We start from the raw sequence: 20,990 nt of genomic DNA, 5'->3' as shown, positions 1-20,990 counted from the left end.
ATTAACAGGTTCAAACAGAGAACGTATACTTATCAATTTTTTTAAACTAGGGCTGACGACATACCTCAAAAACACATTTATAAAAATCTAAATTTCAACATAATATATAGATATTTGGTGATGCACCAACAAATTCCAAAAATCAAAGTTGTGTGTTTGAAATCTATCATTAAAGCGTATAAAGGATATGGGATGAGAAAACTTGGTGATTCACTAAATATTTATTTTAACTGTAAACCCTCATTTGTCACAAATATATTTTTTTTAAGTATTATTTTTTACAACTATTTATTTTTTTAAATTGAATAAAATATTTACAACTTTGACATTTTATAAGATCATCGTCCTTATTTGTTTTTATCACTAAGTTTATCGTTTAAAGTGTTTAAACTACTATTAACTTTTGATATTTAAATGACAACCTGTGTTTTTGATATCATAATATAAAGCAGAATAATGTTATCTTAATAACGGGTGTTTACTGTAGTGCTATAAAAAGGTACCTAAGATGATGCAAGAGGTATAAAAAAGAAAAATTGAAATTTTAAGAAAGGTAAGAAATATATATATTGGTGTATATTATATTGCAATGGTATTTAAATATTATCATGGCTTTATGAAGAAGTAGAGAATCAAAACTTTCCTATATAGTTCTTTAGATCGTAAAATACTTTTTTTATAAATGGTATACATAAGTGGTATATGATTGGGTTTATATTAACTTCAATAGTAGTATTGAAAATTTAATATACGCTGGTTTTTAGTTAGCGTGTAAGTATACTTTCAAGTTCTTGAATTTTTGCTATTATCAAAAAATAAAAATGATGTATTGTTTTTAATGAAATTAATAAAATAAAATATTTATTATAATTAAATGGTAGTTTACTGAATATTAGGAAATATTCAACTCAATGTTTTGCAAAATATGAAAATAATTAAAACCGTATAAATGTATTTAAAACAATGTTCTAATTTTTTATAAAAACTATTATATTTAATTACATTTTGACCTTCAAAAAACGAGTTACAGATACGTCAGTGCGATAAACTGCATGACCAGGTGATTAATTTTAATGTAACATATGTAAATTTTACTCATTTTTCTTTTTTTTTTCTGCGAAAATTGGTTGCAATTTTACATTATTTCAGTAGGCATGTGAATAATTATTCGCTAATAAAATAATAATAGATCTTTTAAACGAAATAATAATAATAAAAAGAAAAATTACTGACGCTGATGTGCGTTTACTTGGTATTGTTAAATAGTAGTTATTATACATTAGATATTGTGTGAGTGTATTAAAATACAAGAGATATATTATTTCAATATAACTTACTATAAACTCATTATTGTTATACCAACAGTTAAAAGCAACAAAACTACAAAAGTGTTACTCGCCCTTCAGACACTCGCCCTCGACCTATTATATGTATTATTGTTTGTTTTTTTTTTTTAAGAGAACTCCAAAATCTTATTGTGTTGCTGTCGTCATTAATACCAAGATATTATTAAATGTGTACAGAACCGTCGGCTTAACTATTTGTTTCGAATGCAAAGAAGATTATTATTCTTTATCATATAGACGTAATCCACATATTTTAAGAGCATAAAAATGAATAAAATAATAACTGTGTTATATTTTAATTCGCTACATCAATATGCCTTATAGATTTTTGAGTGTAAAATTGTCTAAAGTTTAAAGTTATGTAGAAGTGTGTATATGAGCTGAGTATCAGTGACGGATGTAAATTAAATCTACGGTGGATTTGATACGGTGCCACAGTGCATACCTATCTAGTTCTATTTTGTAAGTTATATGTAAAAGTTGAAAGCGGTATTGGATGGTGTCTAGCTATCAGTTACTACCGACGTAAGTTGGATAAACAAGGAATTCGTTTGTTATATTTCGGTTTAAGTGTAATTCAATAAAAAAAAAATATCAACAAAAAAATTTCACGTGCCGCGTAATAGCATATTTTTACGTAGGTAACAAAAAGTATTTAAAAAAATAAATAACAATAATAATACAAAAGGAAACAAAAACTAAACTTGTGTATTAATTAGCCCAAACTTTATTGTCTTTTTCTATATATTTTAAGCTTAGAGCGAAGTACAGCATTAATATTTTTATTATTTGTTTTTATATTTTCATGTAAGATGTAGATACAAAATATATAGTCATATTATATAGTTGATAAAATATTGACCAAGTAATGTAACTATATATTTGTTAAGATCGAAACTCGTTTGACATATTTTTCATTTTTCAGCTACACACCACTTTTAGTACAATATGATATATATTGTTATATACATTATAATATATAAACACACACATACAATATATGTGACTATTTCTCAACTTCTCGTACAAATATGAGAAATAAAACGTGTTTTTTCGGGTTTAGGTGGATTGTCAAATATTATATAAAAATAATAGCGGCCATCCATACACACTATATACAGTAAATGGTTATTGATTTTTATTCAGTAATAATTTCGATTCAAGAAATGTAATTACTTTAGGCTTTAGCAGTTAAGTATTATATAATATATATCATACGTAAATCTTGTGCCAAGAATATATTTTCAGAGATGCAAAAAAACAACATAATATATGCCTATATCTGTTACAAAATAGTTTAACTGCCGTTTCAATGCCACTACAGTGAATTAAAACTTGTGGTTGGGTCATTTCGACTTAAAATATGTATGTTCAAAAATAAATTATTAGTTAGTATTTACCCATATTACTTATTATTTTACAATAGCATCGATAGATATTAAACACAGGGGCTGTAGGTTTTTGATTGTATTTTATTTAGTATCATTGATTGTTGTAGCTAGTTGACCGTCTATAATCGATGTAACACTGAGAGTCATGTTTACATTTAATATAATCGTCTATTCTAATAGAAAAAAAAAATTAACGTGTTGTGAAAGATGTCGCAATTGAAAGAAAATATAATCCATGATGTAGGTAATTGGTTCTACTGATTATACTAGCATAAAACACGAGGCATGTCAATTAATTTGAACCAAATCGATTACTACCCTCGACCTATCGGAACGAATTAATTTTGTTTGAATGTAGACGTAAGTTTTATGGACTTCGAAACATAATATGGGTTAATTGCACTACCGTAAGAAAATAAAACCGTTTTGTCCTAATAATTAATAGTTTTTAAGAAATTTAAAAATAGGTATTTACAAGTATTTACTATTTAATTATATTCAAGTAATATTCAATTGGTAAATGTTCAATAAAGATATCTAATATATTGATAATGTATTACGTTGTTTACTAATATGTATAATATTCTAGAAAATCGATTGATTTTATAGTATTATTACGATACACAATAATTTGTCTGAATGCCGCTACTGATTATTAAAATTAATTAATAGTTGATCAATTAATGATATTAAATTATCTATTCCTAGATCTCTGCCAGACAAGCGATATAAAACACACACACACACACACACACGTAATAAATTACAGTATTTATACATACATTAAATATAATTATCTAATACATTATTTCTATTTATTTATACGAGTTAAATGTGTTATATTATTGTATAATGAATGCATGGTATTTAATTAAAAAGAAAATATATTAAAATTATTTTTATTGTAAAGTTACTTGGTTTAACAATATGCATATTGTATATATTATTATACAATTTTAATCTAATCAAACACAACATTCAAGATTATACAACTATTGACTGTTAAATTATATTAATTTTAATATGTTATTTTATGAAATAAATGTATATATGAGTACAACAGTCAACAACTGTTTTTATACTATTCCAAACAATTCAAAATTTTTTCATAACTTTCAGTTACAATTTTTGCGTTTAATTTAAAACTAAAAAAAAATTATTAACTTAAAGTACTATTTTGATATTGGTATAATACAGATCATGAGCTACATACATAATTAGTATACAACATCATATAAATTAGAATTTGTGTATTTATATCTATACATAGTATATACGTATAATACCTATAATATTATGTATAAAGTTTTAGATTAGAATTATTTCCTAGAAATAGTCTGACCATTACGTGTATAGTTTACTATCGAAGAAAGTTTATAGTGTTAATAAAGAAATTTTGTTTTATTATACTTATGATTCATATGAAGCATGATTGTTATAAAATTATAATTAAAATAAAATATTCAAAATAATGATATAGGTATTATATATTATTATAGTTCATAATTTAAAAATAATTAATAAAGAAGTTTTATTCATTCCTAGGTATAACTAAAACTACGTCATACTGTGTAAGTTCAAATATTATGCTTTTAATAAATTTAGTTATAATAACATTTTAATTAATAGCTATTAGCTACAAACTTATAATATTATGATATAACATATAAAATATTAATATGTAATGTTTTAAACGAAAATTTCAGGTTATTACGAAATATGATATTATTCAGTATTCACACTAATAACATATTAAATTATACAAATATTTTGATTTTTTGGCGATAAAAATATAAAATGATAACTTTATATTATTTTATCAACAAGTAATAGTTATACATACTTTTAGAAACATAGTTTTTGGTAATGCTTCTATTAAAATTGTGTGCGATAATATTTGTCTATATTTTATACGTTTGTAATTATAATTATGGAAATGTTCATAATCTCCATGTCTTAAAAATAATAAATACTAAATATTATAAAAATAAGCGTTAGTAACTATTGGTTTGGTTTCAATTTTTGTTTCTTTTGAACCAAAAAATTTACGAATAAACATTTTTTCTGACAATAATAGAATTCACAGACTCGCAGTTAATAACAATGTTCATAATTGACGTGTAAATTATTTACATGCACTATGATGTGTTATTCAATAACTACTTTCCAATCACTAATATTTAGTAATTTAAATAAAACTCAGTATAAAAAGTTATATGAGTTTGTTAATTTTTCAGATTTATTTTGATCTAATTCATGAACACATATTATTGGTTATATTAATATAAAATTGCTATAATGTTCAAAATATGTAATTATTTATTTCTAATGAATATCTTGGGTTAGGTATCAAACTCTACTTAGAATCTTTTTTTGAATGTAGTAGTTTGATAATACTAATAACTATTATCCTGCGCCGAAATAATAATACCGGTGTAATTATGAGTATTCTGTTAGTATTTTACATTTGATAATTTTATAAAAAAAAAAAATAAAAAAGTTAGTCACATTAAAATAACTGTAAATACTAGCATAGGTATATTCGAATAAAAATATACACCACTAGTATAAAAAAAAAGAAAATTTTTATTTTTATAGGTGTTCATGTTTTAAACATAATTTACGTATACCTATTGTATATTTCCTCATCAGAAATTAATTTATTATTACTACTTTAATACATATTATATACTTGAAGCTTTCCTCAATGATAATCACGATTATAGGTGAGCTAAGCCACATCAAAGCATTTGGTTTGTAGTCTATAGTTGAAATTTAAATTTAAATATAATATTATATACTATATAAAACCAGTATGCATGTTGTATTATAATAAATTATACTTAAACTGCATGATAGCATAGTGAGACTATAATTTTATTCTAAATTAAATAATGCATTAATATGTTTTATTTCTTCGTACAAAATTTTCAAATAAAATATAATTATGAACACTTATGCGTATTATGTAAATGTAATATAAATCTAATTAACAAAAAAAAAAATGTTTCTGCATTATACATTATTTACCATAATATCATATGGAGACAATATAAAATACAAGTGTAGTAATAAAAATAATTTATTATAGAATTGAAATTTTAGCTTTTACTATAAAAGGTATATTATTTAATGGTAAATATTTATAAGCAATTTATGAATTTATGTTAACACATTTTGATACGATATTATTCAGATATGCAAAATTATTTATTTAGTTTTATAAGCTTATATTATGAAATTCGAGTTTTCTATGTCATCTCAAACAAATTATACCGTAAGGAACATTTGAATAGTAGGTAGCTTAGTTGTTTTTGTTAAGATAATATTTACAAGTTGGTATGTCATGTACATACACAATATAATTATTAGTGTAAATAGTGTAATAGATATTATAAATGTGATAATTAATAAATCACAATAATAAAATAAAAAGATAATGTACGCACAATATTTTGCATTAAAATCCTAAATTCTGGTGTTTTATACCCATATAAATTTGAAATTTTTTACTTAAAACAATATAGAGTATGCTGTGCATTTCATTTGCAATTATTCAGATTCTTATTAATATGAAAGTTCTATTCAATCAATAAATATAATATTACAATGTCAATAAAAAAACCACATTATCATCTAAATATTGTATTTTTTTTATACATTGTACTGATATGAGTTATGACTTACGTAATGATAATGACTCATTTTGATAAATCTGATTCGTATTTATTTACAATTAAGGTGTCAAAATAACACATTAAATAATATAATAAGTGGTTAGTGGATAATAATTTATATAAAATACAATATACTGTTATTAACATTAATATAATTAACCAAAATCGATGATGTTAATTATGATAATATTTGAAAATTTAGTAGGTACATTGTTTGTATAATAACCACATTAATATGCATATTGCTATACAGGACATAACTTGATTTAATATGTAAAAGTTGAAATAAAAACAAACATTACTACAACCAACTGTTTAATACAGTATATTATTATTTATCATTTTGGAAACATATTTTATAATTAGAGATTCTGAACAACAATGAAGTTAATGATTGTAATCATGATTGTATTTGCAATAGAAGCTAACAACTTAATGAATAATCCACTATAAAATATATCAGGATTGAATATTGTCTATATTGGAGTGAATTTATTGAAGTATTAGGCTTTAATAACATTATCAAAAAAAAATGTAATTATATAAAATAATACATTTCATAATAAATTTGTCCAATTTTTAAAATTTTGACTGAATTTAAAAAAGTTATAGAACTTAAACACTGTAGTATAGTATAAATTTAAAGTGTATCTTGTCATTAAGTAAGATACAAATATAATATATGTTTGTTAGATCTAAATTCAAAAATAAATCATTGCATACGAAAAAATATTTTTTGCGAAGGTGACTGGTAGATCAATATCTATTTCAAAAGATACTTTATGTTTTATACTATACTTATTATTAATAATATAAATATATATTTTATCCTGGTAGATTGAACTAATTTTTGCTAAATACATCGTTTATAACAAGTCAATATTTAGATACCATAAAATAGCGGGAGTAGGTCAACGTTAGCTAAATATTTTGAAAATATTATTATTATTAGAAAAATCTTATGTGGATAACAATTTGGCAATAATTCCAAATTTTTACGATTTCCTCTTTCTAAAAAAACATGAAAAATTAGTTTTATTGAAAGTTGGTGTTACATACATTTTTCAAAATACCAACTTATTTATTTGATTAAAAAATAAATAAATACTAAAAATAGGAGTACTGTTTTTGCTTTAAAATGTGATGAAAGACAAAAAGAACACATCATTGTTGAACCAATTCTCGCTTTATTCAGTATCTACAATTTATACTTATTGCTAATTATTAATTAATGCTTAGTTAGTTAATTAAATTAGTGTTGCTGTATTGATATAAACAGACAAGAAGCATTATAAAAAAAATAACGAATTGTTACAAACGGTTAATGAATGAATCTAATTAACTATTGTAATTATTATTTAACATAATATTATATTTCAGAAAAACTATAACAAATAATATATATCATGTAAATGCAAGTTTTTTAAATAGATGGTCATTTTATTAAGTACATTTTATTGACATCAGTATAAATAATAATTGAATTTATGTCTCAAAAGTCACAATTTAATACTTTAAACTAAATCATATTTGAGATTAAAAAAAAAATAAAAAAAAAAATATCAAATTAAATGACAACCACAACAGCTATATATTGTTAAAGTTTTAATGTTATATTTTGGTTTAACTGTTCATATTACTAGGAATAGCATCAAACATAATATAATTAAATTGGTTTGTTATTGTTTACAAACACAATAATATGTTAAATATGTAAACAAATATTAGGTACTTATATAAACATGAAAGACACCTAGATATTATATTTATACGGACACATATTATAGTAATTATATTAGTAATTTAGTATGTATAAATGTACACTATTTTAGTATCTATGTATGTGTAATATATACATTATACATATTTATTATCTATAGTGTATCAATCTGCATAATCAACTGATAGTTGCTGTAATAATTAGTAAAATGTAGAAAAAAATATTTTAAAAACAAAGAAGAGCTGTTAAAAACTTATTTATGACATGTCATCTATAAACTTAAAGCATAACACAACAGTCTGTAAATATTACCGAGTACATAAAACACGGAAATTGTCAACAGATGCATTGTAAACACTACCTACATGATTTTAGTTTCTGAGCGTTTATAGCTGAATAGCTTTATTAATTTAGTAGTTTTACAACTATATATTTTCCTGTGTTGTTTTTTAGAAAATAGCTGTTGAAGCAATAAAAGAGTTAGGAAATATTCATGTAGTAATTTTTTACTATTTTATTAAAATGTACCAGTTAATTATTTTGAAGTTTGAACATATCGCGGAGACTATTAATTGTAGTATTGCATAACGAGAATTTTAAATATGATAATTATTATTTTTTTTTTTTTTTAATTTAATGTCTTATTGCAATTACTGACTATGCCAGTTAAAAATTTCCTTCTAAATATTTGATCTTGAATAATGAATAGCGATAATTGATTAACATGAATATGCTCTTTAAGCCAAAATAGTCAAATAACTTAACTATATATTTAGCATTTATAAATTATTAAAAAACTTTACTAATTAGTTTTATTTTAAAGTTACTGGTATAATACCGAGTTGATTTTGTATACTATAAATATATGTATATTATATGACTATATTATTGACTTAAAACACTATTATGTGTATGTACTAATACTTGGATTTTATTATGATTCATTCAACTGTTGATATTATTTACATTTTTTATATTATAATACGCGTAGTTGTACAAATTGTTCAACTATATTTAATATGTTATAAACTTATAAGTGTAATATACTCAGTTAAAATGTTTAAAACGTTATTGTGCATTTAATTAATAAGCGTCTAGATTTTTATGATATGTACCTACGTCGTATTTATACTTTATACATGAATTTAACGGAAATTTAAAAACCATTGAAAATTAATATAATATTGACTATTCTACAATGCACACTTCAACACTTGCACTTAACTAATATAAGAACTTACCAACTATTGTGTAACATTATTGCATAATATATTATGTGCATACTTTATTGAATTTAACAAATAATAAACCAAATTCAAAAACCACTCTTAGTGTGAAATATAATAAAGGTAATATTGTATCTTGTATCAATACTATTTATTAACTATACATATTATATAATATCAGGTTATCTGTTATACAATAACCGCGATCTACATCATCGCTGGACCTTACAATGTACACATCCAATATTATGAGTTATGACAGAGAAATACAACGCTCCATACGTCTAGACCATCATTTTTTCCTTCCTTTGATGAGTATATTACATACGAGTATACGTTGTTCCAATTATGTGTTATATATACCGTTATGGAGTAGGTATGAACAATAGAATTTTACCCTCTCCTTTGTGGTCTATATAGTTAGTGCAAATTATGATGTATTCAACTTTGTAGTTTTTTTTATTTTCAAAGAAACTCATTACGGCCAAAAATGGTTATTTTTTTTTACTTAGAATTATGTATGGTTATAGAACATAAAGATAATATGTTCCAAGTATGTATAAAATATAATACATATTATATCTGACACATCAAAAGTTAGAAAAGCTTAAAACTGATTCATCTTGAAACTAAATATTTTTTTAAACAATATTATTATTTAATTATTGGTGGTAAAAAAAAATATTTAATGAATATTATTATACACATACTTAATTTATTTTAATTTCGTATATTTTTTTTTAACATTCATCAATCATTATAGTATTACTATGCATAATTTTAGAGTAATATTATACATAATCTATTGAAACATTGATTAGTTAGAAAAATTAATTGTTTCATCTATAGTCTACATTTATATTTACGCGTGGCTTTACTTATAAAATCACCTATACCTATTATGTATACAGGGAGTGTACAGGCTATTAATTCCAATATCCGTGTGTTTAACAAGTATCATTATTCTCATATAATACTTGCAGTGAATATTTAAAGAAATTATCAATGAGTAACATTAAACTTGCATTATATTTTCAAGCTTCTTCAAAAAATGTATTTATAACTTAGAGGTTCAAACTAAACAATAAATCCAGTCAATAGCTATAGCCAGTGGCGTGTTCACGGTGGTGGAATGATAGTTATCGATATTTTATATTGTTTTCTTGTATTATATTGTTTTATAGAATCCTACAGTGAACTATAGTCACACGAATTTGTTATCGTGAAAAATCTCAATAATTATTTTTACTTTCAAGTTAAAATTACAAACGAAATGATTAATAAATAAATAACAAAATCAAACAAAATAAATTAATATTCATTATTAAATACAATTATATAATAATTTTAAACATTGTCGGCTTGTCGCCCATAAATCATAATATATTATCATCTATTAGGCAAAAAATATTTTTCTTTTGGTGACGTAAATATCATCCAACATATTATTAGTTAAAATATCCACTGAAATCCACATAAATTAAATAAGGTTTAAGTATTGTATAGGTTATAATTTTGAAGAATCCTTAAGTTATTATATTATGTCAGTTCTAAACAAATGATTATTATGATTATAAGCTTTAACTCATTAAAGGTGTTAATGGATAAAATTATAAAGTAATGTTTTAGGCGTATTATTATACAAAAGCTATATAAAATGCATTTTAGTTTGCATAAATTTTATATGCATAATAGTATAGGCAATACTATGTTTAGGTGATATTATAATGTATACTTTAAAGTTTAAGTAAAAAGTAATACATGTTCAGTACTTTTCTTAATAAATGGATACAACTGGAAATTTTACGTAAAATCAGTTTCCAATTCGATTTTCTTATTTTGTTGAATTTGAAAAATGAATAACCGTTGATACGTAGATACTTGAAATTTATAGCGATTATATTATTAAAATTATCTATGTATGATGATATTTTTATTCTTTTTAAGTTATTTGAAGATATTTGGTATTTTCTATTATTTTTAGTTTTTTTATTTATATCTATGAAAATATTTCACGTGAGAACTTGAAACTTACATGAATGGTATTTATATTTAATAAGCACGATAACTTTTTCAAAAAATTTAGATTTATTTTATGTTATTGCCTGTTTTTTATATCATTAACATATTCACACCATTCTATGGTAAGTTATAGTATTGACTCGAAAGTTAATAACAATAATGTGTGGTACAAATATATTTATTCTATTGTAGTAATTATAATTTTTTAATAATAATAATACATAATAATTGTAATGAATTTTAAAGAAAATAATTCAATCTACTGCGTTACTAACAATAAAATAACTTACCATTATAGCAGTATAAATAAAGTAGATTTGGGAATATATAGAAACTGCAGACAAGCCGTTTTCACCCAAAATGGCTTTAAGTATGAAATTATGATTTTTCATTATGTTTAAGTGTAATACACACGTTACTGCAGTCTCTTACTATTATTGAGTAGGTGGTAGGTACATTCAACATATATTAAACAGGAAAGCGGTTATTTACTTCATCCCTTTTTTTACTAATAATTGTTTAAGCACATAAGTATTTTGATTACTTTGATTTATTTTAATTAAAATTCGAATGAACGTTTTTTTTAGTTATTAAGTTTTATATATTATGACATACAATAAAGATTATATTTCTTAATAATGGTTTTAATTTAAAATAAAATACACATAATATTTAATTCAGTATATTCAGAAATAAAATGGTCGGTAATCTTTTTAGACTCTTGGGCCGCATTCAAAAATTAAAAAAAAAATTGTGGGTTATGTCAGATACAAATTTAAACGTATTAAGTCTTATTCTGAGATTTTTTTAAATAATCAATTTAGTTGTAATTTTGGTCAAACTTAATCCCCTAAATTCTAAAATCTATTACCTACCAATATTATTAACACGCTTGTTTTAATATTTAAATAGCGCGATACTGCAATAGCTCTATCATCGTGACATTAATTATTGCAATATCAGTCTTCCTCAAGGGAACATGGCATATAGTCTTTAGACTATTACAATATTATAGCTATTAAAAATGCAACTAGATATCGCTTTTTACTATCATATTATTGTGTGGACCCGATTTTTAACATTGACGATTTTTTTTATTGTTTATATTTTGTGTATATATAATAAAGTATAATATTATACTTATATATTTTCTTACTATATAATAGACTATATAGAGTTTTTTTTTATCTAATTCTATCTGTAGGGTTGCTATTTTACTTACATTTGTATAAATATTTTATGAGAAAAACCATATACCACTCTTCCATGGTAAATCACCAGTTTTAGATTAACCTATATTATCAGTTACCACACACAATGGTCAGCAATTTCAAATTTGTGACATATGTAAGGCAAAAAAATAATTCAATGTTACAAATCGAAATAATGGCAAATCGACAAAATCATCAATCATTAGCGATTTTTTTTTTTTTTTTTTTTATTATTATTATAAAAGCCGCTAGTATAAACTATGATAGCTTGACAATTACATAATAAGAATAAAACAGTATAAAAATTAAGATTAATAGACAATTAAAATCATTAGCGATAAGTCATAACATGTTTGTGTGGAAAAAGAAACAATGAATTTATTTATTAATAAATTAATGATTGTCATCAAACCAGAAAAACAATTATAAAATGGATTTTGTCAGTTAATCAAAATATATAAGCAACTTAATTATTTTATCATTTATCAAAACATTCAAAACAATATTGTTTTTCTACTTAAGAAATGTTTATTAAAAGATAAAATATTTACATCAAAAATTGAAGTTCAATTTTGGGATAATTATTGACTGTTCTTAAAAACTTTTTTGGGACAGCTATAGACGGTACATTCAAAACACTACTTTTTTTTTGTGTAGTATGGTCCTGACTAAACTGATATATGGCAACCCTAACTTTATCAGATTTTTCGTTTTTTATTATTAATATAAAGGCTTCAATTATCTCGATTATTAGCCTATAGTAAAATTTACATAATATAATAATAGTTTTTTACAATATTAGATATAATATTTGATATTTTCAGTTTTTTTTATCAAAGTCTATTAGTTTGAAAAATTTTAAAATTTTAGCTGTGTTGTGTTGATTGAGGACTTTTTGACTGTCGAGGAAAATAAGCGAGTTTGCATAATTGGAGTAGTTAATTATTATAAGTGTATGTTAGGTGTGATAGAAATTAGGTTCCTCAGTTATCAAACAGGGGAGTATAGTGCATGCATAGATAATAGAAGATTCTATTATCTGAGTGCATGAGATGGGAGATGGCTTATTCTTATTATATTTATAATTATTTGTTCTCTCTTAAATGAGTTTTCTGGATATGTCTATTTGGTTACTGTGTTTTTGACGTTTTTCAGTTTATTGTGGTATAGAACCCCAGTAGTTTTATTATGTTTTTATGAACCGTTTTTTTTATAAAATGTTTACACTCGATCTACTGTAAAATAGACTCTTACATACAATAGGTAGTAGGTACCTATGTGGCTATGAGAAATTTGTTTTACCTAAAATTAAATAACAACATTTTTGTTTCTATAAATATGAACTATATTATACTTTTTAGTTCTTACTAAAAACACATTATTCTAGTCGTATGCGTATTTTGTTTGCTATTACTTATTTGTTTGATAATTTCTATAGTTTGTTTTAACGTTTCTTGTTCTAAAGGACTTATCTATTCAATTTGTTGTAGGTATAGAAAAATAGTAATTAATTCCCTAGCATACCGGAGGTAAATAAAAGAAAAATTGTACTTTTTTAATTATGTTTCTCCAAAACTTATAAATTTATTGACTATTGTTTAATATTTAAATTTATTTAATAATTGACATAATTTTTGACGCTCTTAGAGGGTTTAAAAAGTAGGACACAAGGTTGGGGGATCTGACTATATTTTTTTAAAGATGTTATTTTAAATTATAACATATTCATTGTAATATGATTTTATTTAATATAATAACCAATAAATAGACGAAAAATATTAATAAATAAGTAATACCTATAATAATATACTTTTAAATAATTTTCCGTTTAGTCATTAAATCATTACATTGTTTTTTTTTTTTTTTTTTAAATAAAATCAAAATGATTAGATTTGTGCAAGCACGTAGGTTGGTAAGCTGTAGGTATCTATGATAAATTACAAATTGAAGAAATTTAAGGTGTTAATGAGGTATTATGCATATTATAGTCACTAACAAGTAACAATTGTGGATAAATTTGTGGAAATAATTGAATTGTTATTTCTAATTTCTAATAAATATTAGACTTGCGAATTGGTTTTCGTGAAGGTCTTCGTCGATGCGTTTGTAGGTCACACGCTGCGACTGGCCGCTTGGGGCACGTCGGTCAGCCGGCCGGGGCGGATAGCGAGTCATCCACACCGCCGCGCCGGTGTTTATGTTTTTTTTTTCTGGTGAACCTTTCATTTCATGAAGCCGTGATTATGGTAGTCTTATCATTCTCGTGCGATCCGTCCGAAGCTCGTTAGTCGTTGTGTTCGTCCTCATCGTATCTAACCGGGATTTTAAAATCATAATAATATTATTATAATACATTAATCATACCTGTTAGTTATTTTCTTTTACATCACTATCGATGGTAAAAATGAAACAACGAGTACAACACAACCGATTTGATGACTTCACTACACGGTAAATTGGACGTGAACGTCGAATATGAAGGTATGTAAATCGAGTTTATAATAATGATTATTAGGTATTTATTGTAGTTTGTATACCACTTTAAATTATCATTGAGAGTTGGTTATTAAAATTTTGGATCTATGTCTTACATTCTAGATCATATGTACAGGAAGAATACATAATAACATTGTTTTGTATTACACATTTCATGAGTATCATTATTTTTAAAAAATTATACACAATGATGGTCATTTGATTAGAATATTGATTAGTAATAAATTCTAGTTCTACTTGGTTGAATAGGTATTTCAATAATATTTTTACATAAGTACTTATTTGTTTTTGTTGTATATATTTACATGCAATTTAAGCATTACATTTTAAATTTGAATTATACCTTTTGAAAAATTCATAGTTAGTTATCTACTCAATCTAAGACATACATTTTAATATTTATAAATCATATTTGTAATATAATATACCTATTATATACAGTAAGTTAAAAATTAATTTCCATTTTTAACTAAAGTTAAGATATCATGATGTAGTATATTGGTGCTTGAATACTTGGTAGTCAATAGACTATTAAGAAAACCATATTAATTTTCATTATTAATATTTAAATGTAACTAATATTATGTATAATTATTATTTAATATTTTATTCATAATATGTAACTTATGTACTCTTGTTAAGAAATATATTCTAACATATTTATTCTAATCAAAATTTCAAATTCCGGGTAGGTACCTACCGTTAAATTTATTTTAAGTTTAAAATGTTTAATTTGATATGGTAATTTGTATTTTTTGTGATATTGTTGAAAATATAATAATTTAAAGGTACCTTCTGTTAAAAATGTCATTAATGTTTTAGATAACTTATTATTTTAAGTGCTATACATACATAATTATTGATAAGTTTTTGTTTACAATTAACTATTGCTACTTAGATTATTAAAACAATGTGATAAGTAAACAAAATACCTGAATATCATATTATATTTACAACTTAATTAATACATCAATTTGAATATATAATTAAACTATTTGCTTCATTAATAATTTTTATCATAAGTTCACTAAGGACTTTAATTAGGTATTTTATATTTTAATACAGATCTATTATTGTTACTAAATTGTTATAACTGCAGTTGTAGTTTTATAAAAAATAATTACTTACTATATTAAATCACTTATCAATAATTATGTAATATAAAAGCAATGGATTCTAGGGTATATTACATGTTATATCTATGTTAATCAAATACATTTTTATTTGATATAATTATATAATCAAAAATATTTAAGTATGTACCTATGTTACCTTATGTTTCCCATAATACCTTTGTTCTTTTTTACAAATAGTTTTATTAAATTAATTAAGTACACGATCTAACAAATATCAATATATTTTTAATAGAAAAATAACAGATTAATATTCTTAAAATTATGAAATAATAGCTTAAAGGAAACATTAGGTTAATGTATTTTATTTTTATTTCAAATTATTTTATATTACCTAGTTATTCAAACATTTAAATGTTATGAGTTAGTCTCATTAATTTTGTGTTTTATTTTGGATAACTTAAAGTGGAGGATATAGCTTTCACCACGTCTTGACTTTTTAAATTTTATTTTAGTGTTTTATGTTGGCTTTTTGCAATAGATATTTTAATTTTAAATAATTAATAAAGTAATTATTAATTACAATCAGTAATACATTTTAATTGGTCAGTGTTAAGAATAATTTAATACTAATATTTAATAGTTTATCTGATAATTAAATTAAAAAGAAAATTTTGGGTGCTAGATTAACATGAGGTAGGTATAACAAATTTAAATTGTTTCTTATATAACATTTTATTATAAATAACAAATATAAATGTTCAAAACATCTAAATTAATCATAGATTTTATGAATGATGGATGAAGCCCCTCACGGTAATCTATGGTATATTTAAAAATTTTAAATCCCTCTTTCATTGAGTTGAGCTTCAAATACTTCATTGTTAGAATAAAGCTATCTAAATATAAAGTTGAATAAGAAATACCTAATATGAAATGTTTTTTTTTTTTTTTATCAATTATATTAATCCTAAATACTAATACTAAATATAGGTACTATGTTTTGGTTCTTAATAGTCAATACCTATATTATTTTTAGTATGTCACCATAGCATTAGGTATAAAATTTGAAATTGAAATATTATCCAATTCAATGATAATACATTAATACATTTATTTTTTAACTCGATTAAACTAGGGAACCAGTCAAATGTTCAAATGATTTTTTTTTAATAAAGAGTGTTCAAATAGATTGTATTCGAATGAACTTATATTTGAATAGTATTATATAGGGATGTTATATTTTTCCAAAGGCGGGCATTAACTAGTTAAAATGTTAAATAACTTAGCTTTTTGCAATTGATATTAAACAATTTTTTATGAGATATTTTAATAAAATTATGAATTATAAATTTCATTGTCTCAAATGTTCTCAATGTTGCCTTCATTTTCTATATTATATATACATAAAAAAATAATATTTGTTGAATTATTAATTTGAGATGTGTATAGTTAAAATTAATAAATAATAATGTATCTTGTAATGTAAAAGGGTATTTACACTGTACAATGTACTTTATGATAAAAGTTCAATAAAATTGTTTATGATTTAGTAAATTAGAAAGACATAGTCATTTTGTACGTGATTTACATATTAATTAAAAGAAAATAGAGTAGCTTTTTTTAAACTGAATTAATATTTTTTTCTATATTACATTTTAACTTATCGAGTTAAATTTTAATTTGTTAACAGTTAACTTCTAACTTATCAATCTTGTACTCTTTTAACCCAACTTAACTTTGAGTTAAATATTTTCATTAACTCTTAGCCATCTTTGTATTTTCATATTTGAACATATTCACAAATTTGCGATAAAGAAAAATTTAAATTGTTGATTCCACAGTAAAAATGTTTGAATAATCGAAAATATATTCGAACATTTAAACTTTCTAATAGATTATATTTGAATACTTTTCATTTGTATACATAACTTTCAAACAAACGACCTCTCGCCGTTAAACTAATAAGAATCACTTTTACCCAGAAACCAATGGCCCTACAAGATTACTAATGATAATAGATATTTAATTTTATTTGTACATTTAATATACTATGACTGTTGAATTAGTGATATGGAAAAATAGTGATATGTATTTATTTTGTTGGTATTTTACTCATCTAATACAATTTGGTACAATTTTTTTTTTTTTTTTGTCTCTTGACACATTTCATTAAGTTTGTATTATACATATTTTTCATATCACATTGTACCTACTTATATTTTGTTGTTTGTATCATTGTTGTTAAAAATCCCTGTGGCAAATTTTTTTAATTAGTTGTCCGTCTGTTTGATTATTATTTTGTTTTGTTTTTTTTGAGAACTAACGTCTCTTGACACATTTTTATTATTACTTTTTAGTTTAAAAAAAAAAATATATATAATTTTATACATATAATTAAGATGTTAAGTTCTCTATATTGCTTATTGTTATTGTGTGTTTTATTAAATTATGAATGCATTAAATGTAATAATAGTAGTTAATAATTCAAATAATAATATAAAATTAGTTAATGAATAAATAGAATTTGACTTTTTAGAATTAAAAAAGTAATTTAAGTGTTACTATTCGGTGGTTTCTTAATCATGTAACTTCAATTTATGCTCTTCCCCCTTTAACAATTATGTAATTTATATGTATATATTTACATATTATACATAATCCATTTAAATAGAAAATAGGAAATAGCAACAATAGATTTAATATGACAGTATCTTTTCATTTTACTAATATTTTAAGTTGTAACTTTTAAAATTATTAGTATATTCAAGGTAATTATAAAAATGTAACTATTTTACAACAATTTTAAAATTAAAAGAAAATTATATTTTAAGTGTAACAGGTACTTTATGAATGTTTTATAGTTGATCATTTGGTTAAAAATTTATAGTTTAAATTATGGTTAAATTATATTTATTTTAGGGTAATATTTTCCTTTAATAATTTGGATTTTAGACAATGATTAGACATTTCAAGTTTAACAGGTATTTCTACCATATTGCAATTTCGTATTGTTTAACACTTTAAATTTTAAAACGAAATATTAACATATTATTGTGAGCTTATTTCCGTTCAAAATTGTTTTACATATTATAGTTAACAGTTGTTATAAAATCTAATATAAAAATACATCCTAACTGTGGCCTATGTTATTTCTACTTTAAAAAAAATGATTTAATATTACTTTTAAATATTTTTGGGGGTGCGATATCTATGCGTTATTGGAAGAGAAAGTAAGTAGGGTTATATTTTTTTGATAAAAAAATAATTACAACAGTTGTAAGTTTATTGATTTATTCATAATTCAATTATATTACACTTCTCAATTCTTTTTTCTTGTGTTGCAATTTTGATAAATTGAATGGTTAAATAGGTAACAAATAACAACATCATTAAACTTTAATTTTTTTTTATTGTGATATTATATAAATTTTGATTTATCTTTTTTATTACGAAATTATTTAAATATACAATGGTTTAAATGAAATCATCAAATTACTTATGATTGACAATCTCAAGTATGAATAATAGTTTTTTTAGCTATGTATTATTATTTATTTGTAAATACGATTCTATATTGGCTCAACATTAATGTTATATTTAGTATACTTATTATGTTATAATGTATATACAAATATTAAATTATGCCAATTATTTTAAAATAAACACTTATTATTTTTTTTGGAAAATATAAGAATCATGTATTTCTAAAAATTTATTTTCCTTTTATTTTTGATGGTAAATTAATTTAAAACATTTTTAATAACTTATATTATATTGCATTTTGAAATTCATAATCCGAAGCAGTATACTTATATTAAAATGGTAACGTAAAAATATCAAGTTCTAAAGTGTACAAATGCAAAATGTAATAGCAATTAAGATGTAGCTATAGATACCTAAGTAAATAATATTCTAGATAATTTTCTAGGCTACATAATTTGCAGTGCACTATACCGCTCTTCAAATCTTAAAATAATTGTTAATAGAACAAACAATTACTCAGTTCAATATGTGATGTTTATACATTAACATTTTTGAAAAAGTATTAAGTTTCAGATTATTAAAATATAATGTATATTTAATGATTTGTTATTTTCAAATAATTACCGTTTTTAGGTTTCCAAGTTATTTTGAATTTTCAGTATTTCTTTAAAACTTCTATGTGGCATGTGCAATGTTTAATCAATCTTTGTATTTGATTAATATTTTCAACCATAGAGCGTAAAGCCTATTACAATAAAGCGGGCGAGATGAAAATAAAACGGAAATCGATTGTCCACGGTGTAATTATTTATTATTATACCGAAAAGCCGGTTAATTGATTACCTCACACAAATTACTTGAATTCCTCTGTTCTTGATTCAAATTAATAACAATTGCTATTATTATTTACTTAATATTATATAATATCAATCGCAAGGACCTTAAATATTACGCCAATTGAAAATTTTAGAAGAACCTGCATATTACGGTTTCAGAAGTTATTGCAACATAATAGATAATTTAACCAGTATTTAGTCACTATTTTAAGGTTACGATTTAGTTGGGTGTTGCAAAATTGTTTAATTTGAAAGCAACTATTAGTTTTAATTTTTTTCGAATTAAAACTAAATTCTCTGATAGTTAAATTAATAGATATTAAATATTTTTAAATTAATTAAGTCATATTTATGACATTATGACTTAAAAGTTTTTCTTTATTCCATAGCACACATAATATCAGTGGCGGCTTGTGTGCTTTGAAAGTGGGAGGGCGATATAAAATTGCTTATTTATGGAAAGTAGGTATCGAACACAAATAATATTAATAATGGTTATTTAATTA

The 20,990-nt window shown here is 22.9% G+C and overlaps 1 protein-coding gene across 3 annotated transcripts in view; it reads left to right on the top strand.

Moving 5' to 3' along the window:
- The window catches only part of LOC112598765 (alpha-1,6-mannosyl-glycoprotein 2-beta-N-acetylglucosaminyltransferase), a 45,063-nt gene that overhangs the window by 4,800 nt on the left and 19,273 nt on the right, over window positions 1–20,990 (top strand). Inside the window, exon 1 of one of the 3 annotated variants that reach the window (XM_025345364.1) lies at window positions 14,784–15,074. The exons of 1 other annotated variant lie outside the window; for it this stretch is intronic. The gene's annotated coding sequence lies outside the window, so the exon portion shown is untranslated. Of the gene's footprint in view, window positions 1–14,783; window positions 15,075–20,990 lie in introns of those variants that run through there. One more of the 3 variants, XM_025345366.1, reaches the window with a different exon arrangement.

Source organism: Melanaphis sacchari, unplaced genomic scaffold (assembly GCF_002803265.2).
Source record: "Melanaphis sacchari strain LSU unplaced genomic scaffold, SCAv2.0 Contig4_pilon_pilon, whole genome shotgun sequence".
Classification (NCBI taxonomy): domain Eukaryota; kingdom Metazoa; phylum Arthropoda; class Insecta; order Hemiptera; family Aphididae; genus Melanaphis; species Melanaphis sacchari.
Note: the sequence above shows the minus strand (reverse complement) of the source record. Positions and strands in the feature narration are given on the sequence as shown.